At 44.9% G+C, this 26,709-nt stretch overlaps 1 protein-coding gene across 3 annotated transcripts in view; it reads right to left on the bottom strand.

Moving 5' to 3' along the window:
- LOC139767271 (IDLSRF-like peptide) overlaps positions 1–26,709 on the bottom strand; it is a 151,533-nt gene that overhangs the window by 85,708 nt on the left and 39,116 nt on the right. The window lies entirely within an intron of this gene.

Here is a 26,709-nt window from a genome sequence, read left to right as displayed (position 1 = left end):
CTATTATAACCTGTGCTGTTTATGATAACCTTTGTTATTTCTGTATCATAACCTGGGTTATTTCTTTAAATCGACCCTGTGGTCTGGCTTTCTGATAGTCTGTGGTAATATTTATTTTCTTCAGATAACCTGTGGCAGTTTTCATTAGTAACCACTTTTAGTTACTTTTGAGAACCTCTCCCACTTCCCTGAGATAGTTTTTTCATAGTCGTCCGTGCCATTGTGTAATGGCTGTCACCGTCAGGCCAAGTGCATTGCAAGTGCATCAGCCTGACGGTGGAGGAGAGGAAAACAGGTCTTTCATACTGTAGCACTTTCTCGGTGCCTCCCAGCGGCCCAGTGTTAACTGGCTGTTAAGGGAAGCTGAATAGCACGGATGGCTGTGTTGTTTATCTTGGGGGATGGGTAGGGGGAAGTTGAGTGCGTTTGTGTGTGGTTATTAATGTAGGTCATCGACCACACACCCAAAACGTCACGTTTAGTCATTCATGATGAGAGAAAGTGTTCCACAAATTCTGAATATCAGAATTATTAATGCATACACCACTGGGCTGAAGACCCAAGTGCGTATCTTTCTTCATATCGTTCTTCACTTTCCCTCGCGTTTCACATTCCTTCATTGCGATACTAGCTAGCTTTCATGTTCTAGAAAATAGCAAACAGAATATTTGTCGTATGTTATTTTTTTTATCTCTCTTTTTTTTTGGGGGGGGGGGGACCATATAAAACGCATTTAAGGCCCTACAAATCTCTGGAAATTTCCATGTTTTTCTCTTAAAATTCATGGAATATTTGTTGGTCCACTGTATCCATTAGTATTCAAAGCCTCTCGGATATTCGAATATTGGGAGTGGTAGAGTGGTATCCTACTCCCGGTTCAGCTGGGATGTTGGAGTTTGCTGCGCTACGTAACGCGACACGCATGACGGCCATTCAGTGTTTTATGGTTGCGATCGGCCGCTGGGATTTATGTGGCTAAGGGATTGCCATTGGCTCTGGCGTGTAATCCCCCGGGCCTGGCTTGGCGCTTGAGTCGGTGGGCTCGGGATGAATCCCCTTTAATCCGCGAGTCGGCGGATTAGATTTCGAGGATTGAATTTTTAAGATTTAACGTCTAACTAAAAGCCGAAGATTGGGCGGTATGTTTATTTATTTTTGCAGAAACGTACGAACGTGCTCAAAAAATGTACACATACATATGTGTGTATGCACGAATAGAATAGTAATAATAAATTACAACACACACGCACACATTTGCATGTGAAGTAGCACATCAACACAGCTTCCATAACTTTCGTAAATGGTCAATAAACGATGTATCTTTATTTATTTACAAGATTACCTCTCTCTCTCTCTCTCTCTCTTTCTCTCTCTCTCTCTCTCGACCTTCCACCGTTCCTCGCCTGGTTTTCGAGAGGCTGGTCGTAGGCCAAGCTGAGGGACTCTGTAATATCCCTAAGACACATTAATATCCCTTAGATTTGTAATGGTGTTTGCGAGCGTGGGCTGGGAATCTTGGGATGAGTTAGAGGTGTGGTAATGGGGACGGAGAGAGAGAGAGAGAGAGAGAGAGAGAGAGAGAGAGAGAGAGAGAGAGAGAGAGAGAGAGAGAGAGAGGTGGGGGAGAGAGATAGTGGGTGGGGGATGGAGTGAGTAAGAGGTGGGGGATGGGTGAGGGAGAGACGCATTTGGACAGAGGGAGGTGTGTGGTGACCACGACGAAGTTTTTTGCCGTTTTAAAGGCTGGCACGTCGCGCTCACCGCATACAGTACCGCAGTTCTCTGGCGCTACGCATCTGGCCTAGTTGTCAGCCTTGCGTTCATCTGGAACTGTTGTGTACAAAGTAGTGCGGCACCGGATCACAAGGAACGAACCAAACATCACATTTCGATGGGAAGCGTCGGCAAGTGGAACAGAGGAACACCAAGACCACGAAAAGGAAAACAAAAACAGAATGAATGAATGCCTCCGAGATGCGCGCTACCTGATTAATGCTCCTGAAAATATTAATAAAAAATCTGTAATACGAGAACTTACTGTCAGGTAAACCCTTGAATAAATCAACTCACCCACTTGGTACGATCACATGCTCCCTTATGACCGATGATCTTTTTTGAATCCCTGATTAATTCAGCCTCAAGAATACGAATCTCGTCAGTCAAATTAAATAGACTCTAATTATAAAACTGTGTGAGGAATCAGGGTAAGTAGAGAACCCTCTTACCTTACCAGCTGAAAGGCTCGGCATTTTAATTAAGACGTGACATTTAGACTTCTTTTGACCACGTTTCTTCCTCACGTGACCCCAAAACCCTTTTCGAGAGGGTGTGACCTTCCACTGCCGGTTTTGACTTTTCACTCCAGTGGATAACTACTTTTCGAATCTAGTCTTACATATTCCAAGCACTTTACTGTGAGGAAGGATGGAACAGAAAAATGATCTTTTACATTCATATCTTCCAGACGGAGGTAATTCACTCACGTAATTATCTGATTACATGAATACATCCCGACACAATCATATACCTGTGAGGATGGTTCTGCAGATGATGCTCTCAGTAATGGCTGGAATGATACCAAAGTAAGCACATGCACCTTAGAATTCACCCTTAAACTCTCTGTATAATGCAAGACTGTCCACAACGATCACATGGTTTGGATTGAAGTATGATTACTCATGAACATTTGCGGGGAAGTATTGATGTATCATGCTACTAAGTGTACGATAAAGTGAGTCAACCCTTTGAATTGGGATGTGAATCCTTAATAAACGATAAGGTTTGTGTATAATGAAAGAAGAACAGATAAGATTTAACACACACACTGTTTATGTATAATGAAAGTAGAACAGATAAAACGCGTATGATGAAGAGAATATCCTTGGCCAAAAGTCAGCTGTCATCTCACGGACGTCTACAGTTATTACGACACCGCCTCTTGTTCTTTGCTTTGGCGCTGTTTAAACCGTGCGAATTCATCTGTGTTGTCTGTATCCGTCAGTCGTCCTGTGTGGGAAAGATTGAGACGAATGATATATTCTACGGTAACAAAGCCTGGCATGGAAAGGCTTGGCTGCGGATCAAACTAAACAAGGTATAAGCGTACGATACCATTGTCATGGTGACGTGATCTCCACCCTCCACTAAGTCTAAATTAACGTACATCCTGGCAATTGTCGCGCTCGTATTGCAACGGCGAAGTGCCCATTGTCCTGTGTGTTTGTGAGAGTGTTATGTGTGTGTGTGTGTGTGTGTGTGTGTGTGTGTGTGTGTGTGTGTGTGTGCTTCAGCTTTGATGTCCACATTACAAGCGGAACCACATTTAAGATAATGACTCCTGCGGGATTATATTGCGGAAATTAAACGCAAGGAAGTATCATTATTGGCGAGAACACGTAGCGTTGCAGGTACATCTTGAATTTTGCTGGGACTGATTATTATCTTCTTGTTGATTTTCCTGTTTTCTCTACATTAATCAAGTATTGATCAACCACAGAGCATTGGAATATGAGATGAGTTAGGTTCATATTTCTCCTGCGTGTGGTTACACCGTCAGTGGAAATGCAAAGTTGTATCATCATTTTCAGTGGAGGATGTGGAGTACAGTACTTTCGCGCTCCAAAGGAGTCCATCATTTCCCTGCTCCCGATTGGAGCACAGCCTTGTAGCTGCGAGTTGTGTGGAGAGAGACCAGTACTGATGATGATAATCATTTAAAGGATTCCCACACACTCCTCTGTACCGTGTTACTGACATGGACCCCGTCCATGTTTCTACCCCCACACACGCACGCTGAGATAAGACTTATCTTTCACAGTGGAACGGCCTGCTGTCACATGTACACAGTGGAGCTGCCCACTGTCACACATGAACACAATGGAACGGCCCACTCTCACACATGTCCTCATTGGAACAGCCCACTCACACATGTGCACAGTGGAGCATCCCACTGTCACACATGTGCACAGTGGAGCAACCCACTCTCACATGTGCACATTGGAATAGCTTGCTCTCACACATATACACAGTGGAACGGCCCACTCTCGCACATGTGTACAGTGGAGCAGCTCACTCACAGGACCCCCACAGATACGACAGATCGAGCTTAGTGTCGCCCCACAGTGCCTCATCCCGTTCCTCACCGTCACCAGTTCCTCCCCACGTTAGGGGATCACCTTCCTCAGGAAGTCTGGCCAACTGTCCGAAGATCCTGGTGTCTTCTGAGCCTCCTCCTAGACCACACACTCCTGGACTGGGCTCCCAGAAAGGCCCCCGGGTTATGTGTGACGTTGTGTAAGAGGATATAGCAGTCTAGCCTTCCAGACTGTGCTTCACTTCCTCTTAAGAGCTTCCTTGTGAAAATATGATGACAGTTTTAACACCCAAAGACACCAAGAATCCCTTTACCTTACAGTCTATGACTTGCAAACTTTACTTGGGATATTAAGCATAAGATGTCTGTGTTGAACTGCAGACATTGACATTTAGAGCTGAATTACTTTAGTAGCCGTCGATGTTAACGTCTGGGAGAATGGACTTGATAGAATGCTTGTATGTAGCAAACTCGTGAGTGGTCTGGGAACTGCTTTATTCCAGGCAAGCAAAACGATGTGCCGGAACATCGTCACACCCTGCACTGGAAACATGGAGGCTCGCCTGGTAGGATCTCGCACCAGTCCCTCGCTTCTCCAGAGGTCCGCTTAAATAAGACCTGAACCATTAATTTTAAACTGTGGCCCTCCAGATCTATAGCCAGTACACGTGCCAGCTTTAGCGACAATTCAATAATTCCACGAGGAGATGCTGCTCCTGTTGATCCGATCGAGAGACACGTGAGAGGCAGAGATCGACAGCGTTACCCGTTGTGGATTCCGTCAGGAAGCGGCTTGGCAGCACCTCTGGTATATCAGGGATATACAGGCGACAGCTGTGTTACAGGTGTCGGCCCGTACGTGTTGCCGTCACGCAAGGACGTGATTGTGACGAGTGCTGTGATGGTATAAGAGGTATCACCCAGTACACGGTGAGGTCATGCCTTGTATTGCTGTCGTGCTGATGTTTATGATGTTAGACACTTTATTTACTGAGATAGATATATATATATATATATATATATATATATATATATATATATATATATATATATATATATATATATATATATATAGAGAGAGAGAGAGAGAGAGAGAGAGAGAGAGAAAATTCTTTCCCTCGGTTGACGGTTTCTTCTTGAAGTAATTAAATAATTGCCCCGGACAATCCCTAGTTCCGGCCGCCCCCAAATCAAGAATGATTCGGACTTCTCTGCGGAGCCTCTCCTGCCCACCGCATCCCTGAGGCGACTAAAGGATGGAGAAGGGGATGGATTACCTCCGCTTAGATTGCGTGGAAGTTTCAACAGCAAGGGCCACAAATGAGGGGGGGGGGGGGTGAGGTTAATGCACACTAAGTAAAACGGACGCTGCTGTTCACTCCCTCAAACTCCTGAAGAGTAGGTAGGGGTCTTCTACTTGCGAGCAGGAGCCACAGACGATAAGCGGAGTATTTGTTAACACTGTCACGGGGTTCAGAGACGGAGATCAACAACATGCATCTGGAATGTTAACAAAATAAAATGAAATATGTAATACTGTAAAAAGTTCAGCGCTAAGTGTAGAGAAAATCTGAAAAATTGGGTTAAATGCTCGACACAGCAAAACAGAAAAAAGGGAAAGGTCACCCGGCTAATCTTTTGAACCGGTAAGTCACTCCGGCTAATTAGCTTTTAAAGTAATTACCTGAATGGTTCGGTGACCTCTCGGCTGCTCACCTATTTAAGAACTGAATATTGATTTAAGACCAGCCATTCATCTATTCAACCAAAAAAATAGATAGTTGTTGAAAAATTGAATTAATCAAATAACAGAATCATATAGTCGATCACTTCACCCCTCGGTAGCTTAGCAAGTTACCAAGTCAAAGAATTACTCAGGTCTGTTGACCACACAACTCGTCAGCCAGTCAACCATCAACTAATCTACAACCGTATTAGCGTCTTGGCCAAAGGAACTCCACTAAATTCTATGACGTACGACTTGTCGAGGCTTCGCCAGTGAGCCCTGATGGGGAACGGGATTTGCCCAGCGGAGCACCTTGCTCAGAGAGAGAGAGAGAGAGAGAGAGAGAGAGAGAGAGAGAGAGAGAGAGAGAGAGAGAGAGAGAGGCACTATACCAGACCTGGCTTGGTTGGTGTTCAGCGTCCCCTCTGATGCCACAGTAGATCTCGTCTTCCAAGGGAACATCTTCGCTGAGGCATTACCGTGAACAGTGGGTGTGGTGGAGGAGGGGGACTTAGTCGTGAGATTAGGTTCTTGTGGCCGCGTGGGTGTGGGTGAGCGAGCGGAGGCGGCATGGGCGTGGTAATAATATTCTGAGAAGAGTTTTCGGATGGGTCCCTTGGTGAAGACCCAGCGGCCATATTCTGACGTTATATTTTTTCCGTTGCTGTGATTTCTTCGCTCTTTTACTCTCCATTTACGTGCGTGTCCGGGTGGATATATTACATAGCAACGAACGCACGTTCATGCAATAGCCTGTGTGTTCATATTTACGTAAATACAGACGGTACAACCTATCACTCAGCCTTGGCCGGCAAACAAGATAACACGCAGGAAATACGAGCACAACATCAGTGAGACAGGCACAGTATCTCTCCCAGTCCCATGGGGAACTATTATTCACTGCCGGATCCTGAAAAACGGTGCTGGAGTCTGCCTGAAAATCAGAGCTCAGTTGCCTAGCTCTGGGGTCCAGCACTCTATGGACTACAGTTTTGTTTTTCATATATATATATATATATATATATATATATATATATATATATATATATATATATATATATATATATATTCATGTATTATCCCTGGAAATGGGTAGAAAGAGTACTTCCCACGTATTCCCTGCGTGTCGTAGAAGGCAACTAAAAGGAGTGGGAGCGGGAGGGGGGGGGGAGGCTGGAAATCCTCTCATCCACTTTTTTACTTTTCCAAAAGAAGGAACAGAGAAGGGGGCTACGTGAGGAGCTTCCCTCTGGGGCTCAGTCCTCTGTTCTTGACGCTACTTCGCTCACGAGGGAAATGGCATATATATATATATATATATATATTTATAATGGAGTGGTGTTTCCAGACTACTTTTGCACTGTTGGCGATAGACGGAAGTATAGGCTTGTCGAGGCCCTCTCACTCCAAGGTGTTCATCATTTCCCTGCTCTGGCTTGGAGTGCAACCTCGAAGCTGCAGGAGCCCCATGAATGGGGAGATATTACTACTGATAATCATGATAATCATAATAATAATGGACTTGAAATTTTGTCTTCTGAAATCTTAATATGGGGTAGGAAAATGAAATTATACAAGTAGAATTTTGAGTAAGTAAACCATCCTTTAAGGAAGGACTTGCTACGAGTAAAGTAAAAGATAGTGTGGGGAAAAAAAGAGAAATATTTTGAAATTTTCGTGAGCGAAACATCTTGTGTCTGGTAATGCTTTTAACGGAGGGAAACAATATGAGTCTGGTACTGTATTTAATGGGAGGAAATTTTTTCTTTCTTTCATGGTATTACTCCTGCCTGATGGAGAGAGAAAAGTATTCATGGTAGTAATTTTGATGCCTGAGGCTGTCGTAGTGTTTACTTACTAGCTACTGCCTGCCCGAGTTATGGTACTTACACACTTGAGGTGTACGCATGAAATACATAAGTATGCTGATCTGTTATCATTGTGTAACCTTGTAGGCTCTGGTATTCATTCATCGCACACACACACACACACACACACACACACACACACACACACACACACGCACGTACGTACGCACGCACGCACGCACGCACGCACGCACGCACGCACGCACGCACACGCGCGCGAGGCTTCGTGGCTTACTGGCTAGCGTTACCGACCATGAGTCAGCACGGACCAGACCGCATAAGTTCGAATCTTGGGGCATGGCAGCCGGCTTGCACCCAACCCAGGTGTTCATCCTCCACCCTGGTCGAGAAACGGACACCCAGCTTAGGATAGCGTGTAAATAACGAATAATTAAAGAACAGTTTATTGAATTCAGGCAGCCACTGAGCTGGAAATGTACAGATGAGGGATTACATAATGGGGGAAGGGTGGAGGAGGGCGTGATGGTAACTAGTTAATTATTCACAAAAGAGTTTAATAAGATTAAGGTGGGACAGGATGCCTCTTCGCTTCTACCCACATGAGTGAAGTCTGTCTTCATAGAGGAAGCTTTGCAGCCCAGATGTCTATTCAATTATTCATACATTTAGTGGTGATGGGTGGAGGTTGGTGCTAGTGGTAGGTGTGCTGGTGCTGATATGTTACAGTGTCATGGCGATTACACGAGGCGGTCTCCCTACCCTCACCCCCGAGGAAATTGTTATTGAGTTGGTGGGTCACAACTCCAACGGTCGTAGAGCCGAAGAATATGTCAGTATTGTGTGTGTGTGTGTGTGTGTGTGTGTGTGTGTGTGTGTGTGTGTGTGTGTGTGTGTGTGTGTGCATACATACATAAGAGTGAAGATATGATACACAGGCAGTATATAAAGTTGGGAAGGAGCAAAACTCTCTCCCACCGCCAAACGCAAATGTTGATCACACACCAACACACTCACACGTACAGTCTTACAGGCTTGTGTGTCTGGGACACATCAGAGAGAATCCGCACTAGAGTTTCCGAGGCGCACGAGCAGTGAGGCAAGGGTGAGCTGGAATGATGACGACGGTTAACCGGGTTCTCGCAAATCAAGATTGTTATTACGGGCAAAATCAGGATCGTGGTTAACATTATCCGTAACCAGGAGTCCGGTTTGATAGGGCCTGATCCTTCGATGATATATGGGTAACTGTAGCCTGGGTAATTGGTACTTAGGTTAATTGAAGTTACGGATTAGCGGGGCCGAAACATGTATGCGTCATGGTGAATGATCCATACTGGTGCGCTGCTCGATGAATAATGCATGACGGAGAAGGGTTAGGGAGAGAGAGAGAGAGAGAGAGAGAGAGAGAGAGAGAGAGAGAGAGAGAGAGAGAGAGAGAGAGAGAGAGAGAGTGGAAAACGAATGACAAAAATATAGAGAGTGAGGGTGAAAACCTCTTCATGCCACTATCTCCCCACCAGTCACAGCAGTAATGTGCAGCATCCCTACCCCAATCCTTCCCGCCGCTCGTCCACACCTCCCTCAGGAACCGCCCACTGATGTTTCCCTCAACACACAACTTGTTTCCCAACGCAGCCCAGGGGACGACAACGCCCACCCAGCTTCACATGAGCTCTTCACGTAGACAGAGGGAGACGACCAAAAATGACGTTGTCGAAGACGGAACACACACGACAGTAGTAGCCAGTCGGTATTGTCCCCAAGATGTAAGAGGCAAATTTTGCCATTGATGTCGTGTTCCCCCTTAGTGATGGGAGGGGTTGAAAGAGAGAGAGAGAGAGAGAGAGAGAGAGAGAGAGAGAGAGAGAGAGAGAGAGAGAGAGAGAGAGAGACGAAGATGCATTAACTTCGCGAAATGGGGTGATACATAAGCCCCCCCTTGTGAGGGGAGTGGGGGACGACTCATTATATCCTAGTGAAGGGAGGGGAGATGAGGGAGACGACTCGTTCGCTCCCTCTAGGGAGAGGAGGGGAGATGAGAGGGGGACGACCTATTATCTCCCTCTTGTGAGAGGAGGGGAGATGAGAAGGGAGTACTCTTTTGGCCCCCAAGTGAGAGGAGGGAGCGAGAGGGAGGGAGGGGGTGACGCATTATAGTTTTCCCTTTACAAAGGATACAGTTGAGTTCTGGCTGGAGATATACAGTATATATATCTTCGAGGGAGACACAGAGAAGGCGATATCGACGTCTCGAAAACCTTCTTTGTTATGGACGCCACAGTGTAAACTTTGCTGAATAAAAGTTGCAACAAGATCAAAACTTAAGCATCATACCAAAACTGGATCTCGTCCCGGAAGGCTGGGTGGAAAGGGAAAGGGTGGGAGTGGGCGGGAAGGGAAGAGTGAGAGACGTGTAACAAGTGTAAAGGAACGTGAGTCACGTCAACGAGAGGCGCCAGTAGTAGGATCCAGTGATTTCTCAGATGTTTATACTTTACGATTCTCCTTTGCACTGATTACCTTACTTTCGTTCCTTAGAATGTGGCGTCTAGCGCCCGCGATAGGAGCTTTAGATATTCAGATCCGCAAAGAGCTGAAAAAAAAGAAGGCTAGTTTTGTTTTTCTTAATTACATGATGTATATTTTTTATTACATAATGCATAATATTAATTACATAATATATATTATTACATAATGTGTATTATTAATTACTTAATATACATTATCAATTATATGATGTACATTATTATTAGATAATGTATATTATTAATTACATAATGTACATCATAATGAGTCTGTTGAATGAAGTTATCACACTCGATACATTATAACGATATACTACTATCCCTGTCAGAGAAACCAGTAGAAAAGAGATATAGTCAAGAATGATTTATAATTCATCTTAAACTAGTTTACGACGGAGTGTATTAGCAATATGTACTTGTGACAGAGCCAAAATGGTTGGTTTTGCCTGTACGACTCAAACATCAAAGTGCTGAAAGTAACGAGCCGGTATGATGCCCAACTTTCTAAATCAAGCATCATTCACCTCGGTCTCCGTGCGTCCTCGTTATCGACCGTACACACACTGTCTGTTGAGGGTGTGAGATCCTCACAGAACACTGGGGTAGCCTTATCCACGACGGGGCAGATGATGAGGGAAGTTGTGGTAGGGTAGGACGATGCACTGCGTTGATGTAGAGGGCGGTGGCAGTAGTGGGGAGGTGAGGGCCATCCGGCACGGATGGGAGTGGTAGGATGGCAGAATGTAGTTGAAAACGAGAATGATTTATGATCAGAAAAAAAGATTTTTTCCCATCTCTTTTCCCTTTTGTTTCTGGCTTTCGTCCACGGCTGGACGCATTGCGTCCCACTCTCATCACCGGTTCCTACCGACTGATGGACGTAGCGCCTCCCATTTTCATCACCCGTTTCCCCTCCCCCTTTGCCGGGCGTCGGCGTAATTTCATTACACGTGAGTCTCACTCTGTTGCACACCGTCCCTTCTCGTTTCCCAGCGGCGGGCTTTCTGTGATACTCTTCCACACACCTATGGTAAGTGTCTGGCGTGGCAACTGCGCTACTGACTCGACTCAAAGTGTAGCGAGACAGACAGCGTTTTGTTCGAACGTGCGCTGCAGGAAGGTCAGGATAGCAGTTAGCCGGGGCAAGACTTAGGTAGGTATTGGGTGAGATGTTGGTGTCCCGGGGACACACACACACACACACACACACACACACACACACCCTAGCCTCTGCCAGGGTAAGAACATAAGGTGGTGAAAAATAGTTTAGAACAAATTCACTTTTATATGGAATTAGTTATTAAGCAGAGTTCTGTATTTGTATTTAATAATTCGGGATTTGAAACTTAGGTTATGATGGTGGGATGATTAACGGAATGCAGCATGAACTTGACGATGCGGATAATTAATTCTGTAGCTTTAACTAATTGCATCCATTGTATACTGTTGACAACAAGATGACTGTACGTACCATCCACCGTGTAAAAGGTTTCCGTATGGGAGGGAAACCCCATTGCCAGGAACCATGCAATACTCTTATTATGGCGAGTGAGCCTTTCCAGCGGTCCTCAAGCCTCTTCCCAGGAAATTACAAAGCCTTACATTTCCCCCTCCTCGTTCTCGGCGGCTTGTCTCGTGCTGTTGTTACGGGATGAAAGTTTGCAAATTTTTTGGGGGGGCAAAGTTTTGTTTCCTCGAGATAAGCCTCTTAATCCCTTTCAGCAAAGACCTCAGAACCAGTCCGGAAAAAAAAGAAATTCTTTCTTTCCATCAGACACTCATTACCATTGTAATGAATATCTGCATTTATTCCAGGAAGTTTTAAAAACGTCTCTTCTAACACCCCGAACTTTCCTGGAAACAACACATCAGAATCAGCCAGAAAAGATCTTAAACGATGCGAACGCGAGTCTTCCATCTTTGCAGTGTAAACACCCTCCCTCAAAAGAAATTTCACCAAGCACCCCCCAGGCCTTCAGATGTTCCCAGCAAACGTTCTTTCCAGCAAACGTTCTTTTCAGCAAAGACCAGCCTGTTATTAAGATTGCCCTCTTTTACGAGGCATCCAATTTCGTCACGCCCTTCCTCAGATGAACATTTTTCTTTTCCGGCTTAGCTCATCCACTGACCTTTGACCCAACCATGAGTCAAGTAGATTACCTCCTATGAAGCCGTTGAGACGGTAGAGTAAGGAGACAGCCACTGTATAAAACGCATAAAGCAAGACGAGGCCGCGTGCTGGGTAAAAGCCTCATTGTCTGTTGAGTGTTATAAAGTGACACGGACAGTGACGCTGGTAAGACTCCATCTTCATAATGTGATTAATGAACAGACTCAATATACATATTTATGAGGTGGAGAAGCAGTGGTGTTAAGCACGCAAGACAACATTCAAATTAATGGTTTAACAACATCTGTTAATTCTTGGTGAACATTCAGTTTAGAAGTGAGTTGTAAATGAGGCTTGTGTTTTTATTTCCTCTTTGACATCCTGACCGTTTCTTTTTCCAAGGTTGCTATAATTTCGTCTGTTATCAGCTACGCGATTATGAATGGTAACAAATTAATTCAATTCATGCATATCCTGTATGGTCTAGCTCTCCTTCTCCGACCATCACTGTCTGTTTCATTCTCCTTGAAATACTAACATTCCTTTGTAACAACCGTATGTATTTACTTTAAGTTGAGGGCCATTTACACATGGTATGGCCACTGCTCAAGTCTCGTAGGTACTCGTAGGTAGCAGAACAGCTCGAGGTGGGGCTAGTGGAAACATTGGTGTCAAGCCTCCGGCCGGGTAATGCGATATAGGCGGCGCCCGAACTCGCTTCCTGCCGGAAATGGGTGGGGGGCCACCAGTGGACGAGCTGGCCACTGTGGACGGAGGCCACCAGTGGACAAGCCGGCCACTATGGGCAGGGGGCCATCAGTGAACGAACCGGCGACTATGGACTGTAGGTGGAGCATTGTTTTGGAATGAATGAACGTCAGTCTGTTAGTCAGTATATATATATATATATATATATATATATATATATATATATATATATATATATATATTGAAAAGAAAATGTCTCTATTATAGTTAGAAAGGTAGGTAGGTATCCATAATCATTAACTAACTTCACTCGAATGTACAACGTTTACAGTCGACCAATCAGATTTCTTGACGTTTAGAATCGACCAGTCAGGTTTCTTGATTAAATTCCCGCGGAAACACACCTTTTGGGGGCCTATTAATTTGGCGGGAAGAGCCCAAGCACCACATTCACGCCCCAGCGAGCCTTGTATCCGCATGATTTCGAGGTCATCAGGGCCTAATTCTCGCTCGTTTGCCCCATTTACGAGCGCTTGTTGAGCGTTTACCTTGTTTCTAGAATCATCCCCAGTTGTTAGAAAGGTGACTAGGCTGTTTGCATGAGGGGAGTGGTTCTTGGTTGTTGACTGGCTTTGTTTACCCCGGGGGTGCGAGATGGTGTTGGGGTGAAATGAGGGAAATAGGGAGGTTGTCCGCTTGTGGTTATGGAGGGACTAAGCTGTGATCCCAGAAAAATGGGGCAGGTATCTGTGGTTGTTTGAGTGCTCTCTCTCTCTCTCTCTCTCTCTCTCTCTCTCTCTCTCTCTCTCTCTCTCTCTCTCTCTCTCCAAGATCATTACTTTCCTCATTTTTCATCATTGGTTGCCATCTACGTCACCACACACACGTCATCCTCATCTCTGGAAAACATCAACAGCAGTAAGAACGTCACCGCCCAGTAACCACAATACCCCCACCCCCTCACAACCCTTTATAGCTGTAACTACAACACCCACAGCAGTTCGCAACGCCTTCCACCCACAACCGCACCGTATCCGGCAATTACGGTGTGTAACAAGTGCAGGCATGAACATCATGCAGCGCACAGCACCATAATCATTATATTAACCACCCCCCCCGACAGTTGCAGCGCCAGGGCGCAACAATCGTAATAACCTCGCCAACCGACTGAAACATTAGCCACAATTTGCTACACCAAGAGCTCCACGAGGACCACAACCTCCACACCAGCTGCCAACAACCGCACAGCACCAACACACAACAACACCACAACCGGCGTGCCCTCCGAGACCCAGCCAGCCACACTGCTGCAGCCATTAACACCGCTACACCCCAGCACCAAGCATCTTTACCGCAACAACAACACGGCCGGGCCAGTTGACGTCATACAAGTCAAATTTGAGCATGCTCTCATTAACATGGTGGGCACTTCCATCATCTGCCCAGCGCCCTAGTCCTTGTGTGTGCTAAACACAGTTTACTGCGCCGGCTCTGGTATCACCGGCTGTGTTCTTGATGACCTTATCTCGTACAGCGTATCGTTCTTTTCTTGGCGTGTTAGTCCTCAGTTTCTTCGCTGCCTCCTCTAATATCTTCCTATTCCAAGTCTCCATAAATACGCTTCTCACCACCCTCCTCTTTCATGACCTTGAATGTGACAGTCGACCACTTGCTTAGAATTAAGTCATTACACACACACACACACACACACACACGCGCGCGCGCGCACACACACACGCATATGAACTGACATATGGACGTACATAGCGCTTGACTTGTATGTGTTCTCATGTTTTATCTTGCAAAAGTATTGCCTTTTGTTCGACTGTGTCCTGAATCGAGCTCCTTGTTGCAGTGAAATTCGTTTGAAAAAGAGAAATGAATCCATGAAGCAGGAGAGGCCTAACTGAACACGACCTCTGTGTTCACTAACCACGAGACCGCGACACACACGTCTGAAGAACAGGTACCCAGCATCCCGTGCCGACGGTCACACACGCCTCACACCGACACTCACGAGGACCGACAGCCACCCGCAAGGGCCCCCCATTAACAATTACAACCCTAGCACGAACCCTGTAGTGAAAAACTGTCTCAAAAATGCGGTGTTAATAGCATTACGTCGTTAGAGACCCGTGGGAAACCAGAGAGAGAGAGAGAGAGAGAGAGAGAGAGAGAGAGAGAGAGAGAGAGAGAGAGAGAGAGAGAGAGACAGACTCCGATGATGTAGGTTTTCTTATTCATAGCAAGTATCGTCAGGTGATGACATACTCGCCTCCCGAAGGAAGACAGATCGCAGGGGAGAAGAGATATATAAAGAAGTCAAGAAAGAGTTTCAAAGAGGTTGACATTACATCCAGCGAGACCGGATATGAGCTTCGGTGTGGACGCCCCGAAGGACTTGGTGTAAATTTGTCCCTACCTGATGTAGGTGTGGAGAGCAGATGAAGAGTTGAGTCAGAGGTAAGCACATGTTTGCCTCTCCTACAGATTTTATATTTGAAACCAAACTATTACACACACACACACACACACACACACACACACACAAACTAATCAGCTGGTGGAATCATATAGTAAATCCTCAGAAAGTACAACATTTATGCCAGATGAAGAGTGAGGAAAGACCGTGTTGTTTAAGCAGGAGAGGTTCAGAGGAGGATGGTGAGTGTATCAGAGTGTGGTAAGAGGGGCATTGAGAGGATTTGGTACGTGGGTGTAACGCACTAATCTGTAGTGGGTGAGGTATGGAGAAATATAGAGGGATTTAACCATAATAGCATGTCTTACTGGAACGTGTGTGTGTGTGTGTGAGAGAGAGAGAGAGAGAGAGAGAGAGAGAGAGAGAGAGAGAGAGAGAGAGAGAGAGAGAGAGAGAGAGAGAGAGAGAGTTGTTTGTAATTAGTGTAATTATTTTTTCCCCCTTTCACGATGGTCGAATGTATCTCTGTATCACGACTCTGATTTCTGTTCCCATTAAATGCTTCATCCACCCTGCACCCACAGACTTCATCCACCCTGCCCCCACAGACTTCATCCACCCAGCACTGAAACGCTTCATCCACTCCATACAAGCACACATCATCCACCATGTACCCAAACACTACATCGATCGTGCACCCACGCGCTTGTTCCATCCCTCCACTCTCATACTACGAGTTTGACGTTTGCACACTACCATTCCCCGGGATGTTACTGTGCACTGTTGACTCATTCCGTACCAATCATCACAGCCTCATCGAACCCCGCGTCCTTGAGGTATAGAATTAAAGCGCGTTCTCAAATCAGGTATTCCACGTTGACTTTTCATTCCCGTCTCGCTTGAAATACGAGGCTTAATCAAACTCCCGCCTTCTTCTCCCCCCTCCCCCCTCCCCCACCTTCAGCCGCGCCCTCCTCTGCGCCACACGCCCGCGCGCGCGCGCGCCCCGCGCCCTCTCTCGATAATGTCAAGAGTTTGTCCAATCTCCATGAGAGGCGGGGAGCCAGCAGCCCTCCGTCCCTCCCTCCTCTTTCCACGTCTATATTTCCTTTCTCTTTCTCTTCCACATTTTCTCATCCTCCTCTCCGCTCACGCTTCCTTCCCCCTTTTCTCTTACCCTCCTATCTCCCCTTTCTCTTCCTATTTACGTTCCACCTCTGTTCTCTCTTGCCAATTTTCCCCTCATTCCCTCTCTCCCATGTCAGGTGTTTCTCCACCTCCCCTCTTCATCTCTTCTCCTGCCTGGCTGCTCGCTCGACCCTGTCCTCCTCTGTTGACAGTAATTCGACCCCCGCGTCCTGCTCGCCGCATTGGCGCCCCCACCTGGTCTACCTCAGCTGCTGTTATTTCTTTCATTTATACCTCGACACACACCGGTTCTACCGCCCCTGTGAGGCCGAGTGAGTGTGTGTCAGAGAGAGAGAGAGAGAGAGAGAGAGAGAGAGAGAGAGAGATAAACGGGTAAAAACGTTATGTAGATAGATAGATTGTATTATAGAATTGATAATTTAGATGGAATTCAGTCAAACAAACGGTCAGACAAACATGAAGATTCACACACACATACGTAGAACGATAGTGGCTGGTTGGTTGGAAAATATATGATGCTAACGAAGGATGGAAAAATGTTGGAAATAGGCAGTCTCACTGAGAACGATATATATATATATATATATATATATATATATATATATATATATATATATATATATATATATATATATATATATATATATATATATATATATATATATGATAGAGAGCAGTGTTTTCGTGTATAATTTTCTAACTACCTCAGTGTCCCTTGCCTCCGTGTAGAGTTGTCAAGTGGTATCCCCTCACGAATGTAGAGACAGGAAGGTTTTATAAAGCATGATGAAATTTAATATGGGTTTGATACAAGAATCCTCACCATGGGTAGGATGTCATCACAGAAGAATAAACTTGAAGCATTTACAGGGTGGGTTCATAGACCTACCGTTGAATCAGTCGAGTTGCTTGCCCCAGGCTCCATGACCTTCTTCTAAGTAAGCTTTTGATCGCAGATACAGAAAACGGTTGGGTCAGGCCACGGTTAGTGCCGGTACGAAATTTCACTTTGGTTGATTCATTCGTAGCTGAGTTTCGATGCCGAGGCAAACAAACCGACGGAGAGACGAGGACAAGTTTCCTTAGCCACGTTGTGTTGAAGGGTCAGGTCGCCGTCAGCTTTCTTGGGCTCATATTGTCATTGAGGAGTATGGTATATGGTCATCAGTATCCAGCATTAGGAGATTGATGATAATGATAATAATCATCATTATCATCCACTAGAGAGCCAGGTCATCACCATTAAGAGCTCAGGCCATCATCATCAAAGAAAGAAAGGTCATTTTCAAAATGGTCAGGCTACCGTCATCAAAGAAAATCAAGTCATCTTAATCAAGGGTCCGACAATGCGAGTCCTGCTGAATACTTAAGGAATTACTGTAGAATGTCTCTGAGACGGAGGGACGTCCAGAAGATCGTGGGGGATGTTAGAACTCCTCCTGGAAGTTTATATCGGAGACGGGAAATTAGAAAGTTTGGAAACTGTTGAGAAACTGTGGAGGAAGCAGTCTTAAAACTTTTACATCACCAGCAAGACTTGGGATGAGGCTGACAAAAAGTACTCGAGCAAGTGATAGGTTTTTCTCTTCGTCGTAATGAGCGGCCACCGAGGGAAGGAGGAACCTGTTGGTAAGAACAACAAAAGCTGCCTGAAAATCCTTCGCCTGGCGTTACTTTCCTGATGGTTTCTGACGATCCGGCGAACCAGGTGGGTCTTTTCATGGGAATGCCTCCATAAAGAATTAATTTGCGAGGAAACGGAGTTCTGGCGCTCCTTCTTTTGTAGCCGCCCTTAGACGGTTCCAGATTACGATACATGAAAGTTAATTACGTACACGTGTTGCGGAGAGTCAGTCGAGAGGCTCGTGAAAATACTGGAGGTCAGGTGGTTTTTCACACAGCGCGAAATAATGTTGTGTTGCTCCCTGGCACGGCTTGTGATGTTTCAATGGTTTCAAGTACTTCTGCAGCAAACCCCACCCTGTATAACGGGAGTAAGGACTAAAGGCAAGTAACTTAAATCTCGTTGAAAGAATTGAGGTTAGTGGTTTACTGAGAAAAGAAGTTGAGTAATTTAAGGAAAAACCAGCAGTACATTTCTTGATGTAAATGCAAAAAAAAAAAAAAAAAAAAAAAGAACCTCACATACGCTCTCTCTCCAAATACATTCCCTCTCATTCAACACATACTCTCACTGCCTTACACCTCTTTTCCCACATCTCATTGAATCTCCTCCCACACTTATCTTCCCTCACGAATAGAGCTCCAACTTACGCTTGCTTTACATACATCATGCAACACAGAGACACACGCATACTCTTCTTCACAGATCTCTTGGCAGACCAAGAATGAATACTACCCTTTACCACAGAGGCAAGGGACTGAGAGAGGAGTGCTTGTGGTACACGGCAGGAACGAAGGAGTTCTGTATTCATTAATACGAGTGCCGCATCCCTGAATGTGTCTTAGAAGTGAGGAAAGGACAGGATTATAAAGGTAAAAGAAAACTGCGAGAGTGGTTCTCTTTGTGCCTTGTGTGGTAACTTTATGAGGAAATTGCAAGAGCTGGGGGGAGTTCCCAGTGCCATGATATTAGGCCTTTTGTTGTGGACATCATATATGCCCCTGTGTCTGTGAAGGTCACTCTCATTGACCAGAGTCAACCAAAAATCGATAAGCTTTATAGGAATTTCCTGGAGTCAAGATTCCTCATCATTCCAACACAGCGCATGGAATCGAACGCTTCCTTCACATATACTTATGCAGGTTCTATCAGGTCTCGCACGGATCCTCCACACACATACGAGAATCAAGGATCCGGTCCCGTGTTTGTTCTCTCTATATAGTCCAGACTGCTCAGGGGGTAAGTCGAAGGCAAACAGTCTGGAAGCCTTGTCAGTTCCAGGTGAATCAGGATTTTTTTGTTTTTTGTTTGCGACGCACTCAGCATTTTACTGTCTTTGTAGTTGCTGTTATCCTGCTGGTTCCCTTTGACCGGGGTTCCCTATCCAAGTCAAGAGGAACGTTACCCATGTGGCTCATGGCAGACACGCATGTTTTCTGTCTTGTTCCTGCCACTATTTATGGGACGCCACAACAGATAACCTCGTTATGGACCATTAGGTCTCGTGTTACCTGTCCTTCCAGCCGTCACCGGCAGTCCACTAGTGCCTCAGGCTTCAGTCACAATCATCCCACTCCTCCGTCGCTGGACCAGTGTCCTGGACTAGAAATCAGCATCCTCAGATGAGGTGAACGGATGATGCTGGGTCATCATGCCTGGGACTCATCACACGCAGACCCTAGTTGTTCGTCACTTGTTCGGCTGCAGCCAGTCTGACCGAGGGGTCACACTGCCCTGTCACCAACCTACTTTTTCTCTTTCCATTCCCCTCTACTGTCCTTGATACCTCTCTTCCGTTCCCGATTTTCTTTCGTCTTCCTCCAAGGCGGCCTTGAGCGAAGAAAGAGCCAGAATGATGATAATAAAAAAGTCATGTTGTGTCATCCTGAACACGCCAACGAAAACATCCAGCACCAGACTTGGACCATCTACTCACACACGCCACGTTGCTGACCCGAGGCTCGACGGTGATCGATAATTCTATTTTTCTCCCTTAAAGAGGCTGAGTTTAGCCCTCGGTGTGACGTGGATGAGTGTTCGTAATGCCTTTATTACACATGTGTGACACCTGTGTTCTAGATAGGGAAGATGCCTACTTGAAATAATCATTATCAAGAGTATTTGATTGTGTATTTTAAGTACAACAATTTCTGTTTGAGGATAACTAGCCTGTCTTATAAGTGGCCATAAATTCGCGTATAACTTAGTTTTGGTTATTAGTGACTTGGGCGGGATTCAAATGGCTTGGTTTGAGCTCAAATCAACTAGAATTGTGTTCCGTCAAAATGTTGTGATTTGTGATCAGAGGACTGGATTTGAGTTTGACTACCTATGCCATAGTGGGTTGAGTTTATGGACGAAATAAGTGATCATGTGATCCAAATAACTTGGCGGGTAGATAGATCTTATCTGCTTATTCTCCAGTTGACAAAGGTCATAGTCATGCAGTGTCTTACAAATGAATGAGTTGGTACTAAGAATGGAAGACTTGGAGGTGACTTTGTGTTGGAAGTGGATGAACTTGGGATCAAGTTGAATCCATATTGGAAGTGACTAAGTATGTTTCTGAAGGAACAAGTCTGTGTTATAGGTAAGTGAATATTTGTTTGAAATGATATATGTTCATTTTTGTTTTTTGTCTTCATGCGTGCGTTCACTTTGAATGAGTCAGAGGTCGGAGTGAATGAATTTGCTTTTGAAATTAATGCCACTTGTGTTTGAAGCCATGAAGTCCGTGGTCAAGGTAAATCGATTTATATTATTTATGATAACTTTGTGTTTCAAGCTTGTGTTTCCTATGCCTGGGTTCGTGTTCGTCAGGACCGAATCTTGGGTCTGAACACATCAACTGTTTCGAAATGCCAGACGCCTTGTGATTATCACAGATATTAGGTTAGAATCCTATTTATTCCCTGTGAACGAACTACTGCTTCGCGTTGTTCTGAAGTACGTAGTGGCGTCTGGTATTGAAGTGAAGGAAATCTCACTGAAATGTCGACCAGGTATTGAAAATTGGATGGGCATTGCCATGTTTTGTGTCTGCTACACATTCCCCGCTGTTGAAATATATTGCCGGGACGAATATCTATCTTCTTCTTGTCCTCATCTACAATGCTCCTTTAACTTCAGTCCTTTTTATTTTCTCATGTTATGTCTCGTAATAATTCACTGCTTGTATTACACTATTGTATTTATTGTATTCATTGTCTCCTACCTTCTGATGATCGGTCTCCCTTCATGGTCCTTAACCTGTCTGTGTGTGTATCGTTGTATCGTCTCGTCATCGACCGCTTCCACTCATAGTCCCACGTCCTAGACCGTCCGTGATCCTTCTCTCATCACCTGCGGTTCTCCCTCTCCTCCTGTTGTTTTTGCCTCCTCTCTTATCCCCCTCTTCCCTTCCCCTCTTGTCCTCTCTCCTGCTTCTTTTTCCTCTTCCGCCTTAACCCCTATACCCATCAGTATAGCGGCAGGCCGGGCCATGAAGGTCGTGTGAGCGTGTCGAGCCCGAATGGGCCACAAATTGCCAGGCCATAACTTCCGCACCACACACACACACGACAAACACGTTGGCCACACTTGTCTCTTTTTGGAGAATTCTTCTCTGAATTCCTTACTCTCTCTCTCTCTCTCTCTGTATATATATATATATATATATATATATATATATATATATATATATATATATATATATATATATATATATATTATATTGTATTACTGCTTTTGCTGTAGAGTTGTGCTAGGTGCTCTAAATTTTTGTCGTCATATTTTCCATTTTTTGTAACTTTTCCAGTTGATTTTTCTCTTAAGAATTTCGCTAGTTATATTTTTCTTTAATTTATTCGTGGTTATCCCTGTACCATTTGGTATTCAGAAATTGATGGTTTGTTTCCTTTTCCTGTTCGTCTGTGTACATGAGGTCAACTTCTTCTTGGAATAGGGCCGAGGCTATAGCGAGCCTGGTGGTCGTTTGCCCATAGACTAATCCTGCGATGGTATGAAATCTATTCACCTGGTGTGTGTGTGTGTGTGTCACACAAGGGACATAACACTACTTTTTGCCCGATATAACAACACTGAATATAGATAATAAAGTTAGAAAGAAAATCTCGGTGCTCGAGTAAGGGTTCAGTGCTAGGTCCGTGGGCTACGTGTTGGTCCATGCCTTCGTCTGGCACTTTTGGGTCAGTTTCGTAAGATTTCACCATCGGTCATTGTGTTCCCAAGGTAGTAGGGTTGTTTCCCCACTTCCCCTGGAACTAGGGTTGTTCTCTCTCTCTCTCTCTCTCTCTCTCTCTCTCTCTCTCTCTCTCTCTCTCTCTCTCTCTCTCTCTCTCTCCCCATCATAAAGAACTAGGACTGTTCCCCTCACATCCCCCCCAAGAATTGCGGCTGGTTTTTCCCTGAGCCTCCTCAGCTCATATAGTCCGACGACTCGTAAACCAGCCACAACTCGGCCTGACCACAGCTGAAGCCGACCACGACTCATAACCAGACCACAACTCCACAACCCGACCACATACCCCGACAGTGAACAGCACAAACATCAGTTGTTCCACCACCACCACCACCAACATCATCACATGAAAGATAAGTTTACCAGCCAGGCAATACATCATGGCGAATAACGAAGCAAAACACAAATATTTATACAGCCGCGCAGCAAACAGGGGTGCCATATGGAAACGAATAATACAATATTTAGGATCGTGAAACAAGATACTTGATGGCCGTCATTACGAGAAATCGGTTGCCACGTGCACAGTTCAACGTAGTTTACTCGGCCAGGATGTAAAATTTCGCTTTCTGGACAGTGTGTGTGTGTGTGTGTGTGTGTGTGTGAGAGAGAGAGAGAGAGAGAGAGAGAGAGAGAGAGAGAGAGAGAGAGAGAGAGAGAGAGAGAGAGAGAACATGAACTTTGACCTTCTCTATCATTCTCTGTTATCACCGGTCGACCTTTACGTCCCCCGATTATAGCCTGAATAATGTAGAAGGCAAATAGGCTTGGGTGACGCTCTAATGTAGGACTGTACGTGTATGGCACTGGGAAGCGAGCTGGTCTTCCCTTGCTTGGGAGTCCTGTGGCTGTAGTGAGAAATGTAGGGCACTGAAGGGCCTGTGTGCTGTGCGTAGATACATAGTGTGTACTGCCAAGACCTTGACACTGTTCTACCGTAGTGTTCTGCTGTACGTAGGTACAGGCATAGAACTCCTGTTGTGTGAGAATACCAAGTGTAAGGTATTTTTTTTCGGATATACGCGTGTATTCGTGGACCCGGAGCCTAACCCACGGGAATATGTGATACCCGTTCCCTCATGGATCATCCTGCTCCATAATGATGATAAAAGACAATAACTTTGTTACAATGAACAAAGTAAACAGACGTGGCAGATGAGGGGAAAAAAAAAATGCTATTTAGTTTGGTAAAAAGCTGATATTTTGTGTCCAGCAGAAATTTCCGGGGTTAAGTCAGACGAGCGTTTTCTTTGCTTATTTGTCATTTGATGAGGGTGTGGGAAACACAAGAAGCCCACTCAAGCAGAATGAGTTGTTTATGTGTTCATAATGTGATACAATTTTGTCTGGTAAACAGAGAGATGTTCTTGTATGGGTTTACTGAGAGAGAGAGAGAGAGAGAGAGAGAGAGAGAGAGAGAGAGAGAGAGAGAGAGAGAGAGAGAGAGAGAGAGAGCACATATTACATATCCCTGGAGCCATAAATGCCCCAGCACGCGCGTGTGTGTGTGTGTGTGTGTGTGTGTGTGTGTGTGTGTGTGTGTGTGTGTGTGTCTCACTGGTGGCCGAGTTTTCCTCGTAAGTATTGATTCGGCTCAGAAGTTGATATCTTTACTAGGAAGAAAGGCAGGCCGTAAATCCCCCTCTTCAGTGGGAATAAAAGTAATAGCTTATTTCTCGTTTTGTGTAAGAAGTTATGAAAAATGCAGCTGTTAAACAGAAATGATGTTTGATTTCTGTTTTTGAATATCCTTGAGAAAGCTAAAGGAAAAATCAGAAAAAGAAGTATTTGTGGAATAACGCACCCTTAGATTTTCGGTTATCTTGTCTAAACTAGGGAGAGAAAGTCGTACGTTTATACGTTGCCAAAGTCAGCATTTTCTCTGGGAAAATTTGGTGTTTCGCGTTGAAGGCTGGAGGCGCTGTGGTGAGGGTTGGGAATACCGGGTTGTGGTGAGGGCTGGGAATACCGGGTTGTGGTGAGGGCTGGGAATACCGGGACCTGCGTGTCTGGTCGCTGTCACACATCCTCCTTCCGTATACCTCCGCCCTCATCAAAGAGCAGGGTACGAGAGCGGCCATATCCTCGTACTTACTGTCAGATAAAGATATCAAGAAGCCGTACACGATCGGGAAGAGTCTTGGATGTAATAGACGAGGGTCATGTAGTAGGGTTGCTTCTCCGTGGATGAAGCTGTGTAGGATATACAGTTTTTCTCCTCGGTGTCAAACTTGGCTCATTTGTAGAGTTGACTCTCTCGGTTGCCTCTGTTGTTCGCTGTGCTCTTTCTTCTGTACTTCTTTTTATTTGTTACGATCGTTTCTTTGTTCCATTCCTGCATTTCTCTTTCTCTCTGTCTCTTCATGATGCAGTTAGATGGAGTCAGTAAGAAGATGAATTCGATGAAGATGGAAAGCTTTGAAGATAACCTGCCTCGGTTTTACACCAACCTCATTTCTATTAAAAAAAAAACTGTTGGGAGATGTGAAGAAGACGTACCTCAGACTTGACTCCACCTGGACCCAACCGATCAATGAGGTCCCTGACTTAACCATAACCATGGCTCATCACCTTGATTGGGTCACTTCACCACTTTCCTCAGCTCTCAGTCCCCAGACACACTCCTCACGGTCTATGGTCTCCTGCTGTAAAGTTGTCACATACTTTATCCCTCAGGATTATAATCTGCATGTTGTATCGTGTGCCTGTTTACTCGGAGCGCTCTCTCTCTCTCTCTCTCTCTCTCTCTCTCTCTCTCACAATCGTTCTTCCTCTCCCCGCGGCTAATCGTCACCCTCCTGCTTTACTGCCGCTGATATCCTTTACCTCCCCTTCGTCACCCTCGTTTTTTCGATATTCGTGTATTGTATCGCCCTGAGCATATTTGCAGCAAGTCTGATTGATTCAAGCGGATAAAAACCGCATTATCTACATGTCGTACTTTCTGATTTGCAAAAGCTGGGGATGTTGGGTAGATGTTGCAATTATTTTTTCTTCTGAGGTGTTAGTTACTCTTGTGTCTACGTGCGGGTCTCATTTGCCTCCCTGTGGAGAACTGCTCGCGTGTCTGAGGTGGATATTTTTTCACTTCTCATGACAAGTGTGGCATCACGAGCCCCTCGCCTTGTTGCCACTCTTGCTTCCACGTCTCCTCAACAATCTCTCTCCTCGACACACTTATTTTTGTTCCTTTTACAAAAGTGGTGTGGAAGCACCTGTACACATGATCATTTTCCCCCTGGCATTTCTGTTATTACCTTATATGCTCTGGGAACATTTACATTGTTGTTCTTTTTTTCTTTTTCCCATCGCCTTAATCATTTCATCCTCAGGTGGCCTGAAGCCCCCTATGTTTACTTCTCTGTTGTGTTCCAACCTGAGCATACATAAACCTCCCATAACAACTGATAGCTGAAGTGGTCTGAAGTCTCCTCTCTAACTGTAGATAGATTTCAAATGATCTAACCCAGCGGACTTTCTCTCAGTGTTTCCAGTGATATATAGGATGAACTTGCGCCCAAGGACTGGTGTGCTTCTGCTAGTGTTGAGGGAATGCGTTCAAGCTTTTCATCCCCACAATTCTTTTGTATACCGTCAGATGATATGAAGATCAGTCATGGAATAAATGAAGTTCAGATGTTTTAACCAGATGATGAATATTAACATACCAGCATGTGAAGAATGAAATGTCATCTCTTTAATGTCACGTTCTTTGCTCAGTAATGGCTAGGATGAGTTTGGAACACTGTCTCATCGCATGTTGATATAGTGTGTTTGAAAAGATGGTTGTGATTAAAGATGACTTGTTGCCTAACTTATTGGTTCTCAGCATGATTAAGAATACTTATGACCCCGAGCAAAGTGAATTCAAGACGCTTCAAGCGAGTAATTTTCCGCTAGATGTTTATTTATAGAAATGGGATATGAGTAGGGTGAAGCTGCTGATATGCTGTCGATGCGACTGATGAAAATTATTTCGATTACCTTCATGAAAAATCCACAAGTAATATGAAGATCAACATTTCACATCAAACATACATTAGATATTATCAAACTTTGACTGAACAAGTAACATTGAGAGACTTTGTTAACATTAACTGATTCACTGATGCTGATTTATTTAATAATTCCAAAATTATGCTGAAGTAACACTGGGTAGGTGATTAGGACGAGATATAGAAGCATATGATGAACTCGAGGTATATGTGACTTACTGCGTTCCAGTGAAAGTGATTATATCATTTTGAAAGGTTTTCTGTATACCCGGTGTTACTCGATACGAT

Source organism: Panulirus ornatus, chromosome 59, assembly GCF_036320965.1.
Source record: "Panulirus ornatus isolate Po-2019 chromosome 59, ASM3632096v1, whole genome shotgun sequence".
NCBI lineage: Eukaryota > Metazoa > Arthropoda > Malacostraca > Decapoda > Palinuridae > Panulirus > Panulirus ornatus.
Note: the sequence above shows the minus strand (reverse complement) of the source record. Positions and strands in the feature narration are given on the sequence as shown.